At 42.3% G+C, this 1,278-nt stretch overlaps 1 protein-coding gene across 5 annotated transcripts in view; it reads right to left on the minus strand.

Moving 5' to 3' along the window:
- Window positions 1–1,278, minus strand: part of JARID2 (jumonji and AT-rich interaction domain containing 2) — a 283,368-nt gene that overhangs the window by 69,678 nt on the left and 212,412 nt on the right. The gene's annotated exons all lie outside the window — the stretch shown is intronic.

Consider the following 1,278-nt stretch of genomic DNA (forward strand, 5'->3'; position numbering starts at 1 on the left):
ATACACCCAGACTGCTGATGCCTGAACGGTATGTGGAATGAAGTGGGCGGGCATCGGGAGGCCACTATGGCACGGGGCAAGCACTATGGGCAGTCTATCTGAAGTGTACCTGGCGTATAAGACGACCCCCCACTTGGAGGCATATTTTTCAGGGCCAAAAAATCGTCTTATACGCCGGCAAATACGGTATACATCTAGATATACTAAATGAGCATGTTCTCTCCCTTCCTTCCTCTCTCTCTCTCTCTCTCTCCCCGCCCCCTTTCTCTCTCTCTCTCTCTCCAGGTTCAGATCACCTAAGAGAAATGGCACTCTAATAGCTATGAAGTGAGCACACCTCAGGCTCAGATCTGGGCTTGTAAAGAACAACTGTCACTTAAAAAAACAATGCTCCTTGGGGAACGGGAGGATTCCAGGGCTGAGGGAAAGAACATACAAGATGAGCCTGGAACATACTGTTATGCCAGAAAGCAAGGCTGGAAGGATGACAGGGACATGTCAAAGGGACCAAAAAGCCAGCTTGAAGAGGCTCCAGTAATGATACCCAGAACAATCTAAACATCAAAACAAATAATGGTAAAAGATTATAACCCTTTGAACAGGAAATTGATCCATACTGACAGAAAATAAATAAATTGAGTTTGATGAGAAATAAAATCTAGTGTTTCAAAGAACCTCCAGACAAAATATTTATTAATTACAAGGGCTAAAAAGGTAACTTTACAATGGAGAAGCCTCAATCAAGTGATACCTTCAGTAAAAGGACAGACTGAAATTTTGTTCAACGCAACAGGATGCACGGAGAAGACTGAAGAATCACTTCTGTGATATTCCAGCCCAAAATGCAAAACCCAATCTAATAATGAGGAAACACAGACAACTCAAATATAGGATCATTCTACAAAACAATCGGCTGAGGTCAGGAAAGACAAAGACGAAAGTACTGGTCCAGAGTTAGCAGACTACACAGACAACAATTAAAGACAATGCCCAATTCTGAACTGGGTCCTTAGGCTCTAAACTTGGACATCACTGAGGCACTTGAAGCCATCTGAAATGGGAGTCTGAGGATTAGGTGGCAAGTAATGTATCTTTGTGAAGGTCCTAATTTTGTTTGTTATAGATTGTCCTTATTTGAAGAAAATACACACTAATGTGTTGAACAATAGGGCATCAAGTGGAAATTTTCTCTCGAGTAGTTCAGAAAATGTTCTTTGCACTGTACTTAAATCTTGCTATAACTTATTTGAAAATGTTGGGGGGGGGGGGGGGGGGGGG

Source organism: Myotis davidii, unplaced genomic scaffold (assembly GCF_000327345.1).
Source record: "Myotis davidii unplaced genomic scaffold, ASM32734v1 scaffold62, whole genome shotgun sequence".
NCBI classification, from domain to species: Eukaryota; Metazoa; Chordata; class Mammalia; order Chiroptera; family Vespertilionidae; genus Myotis; species Myotis davidii.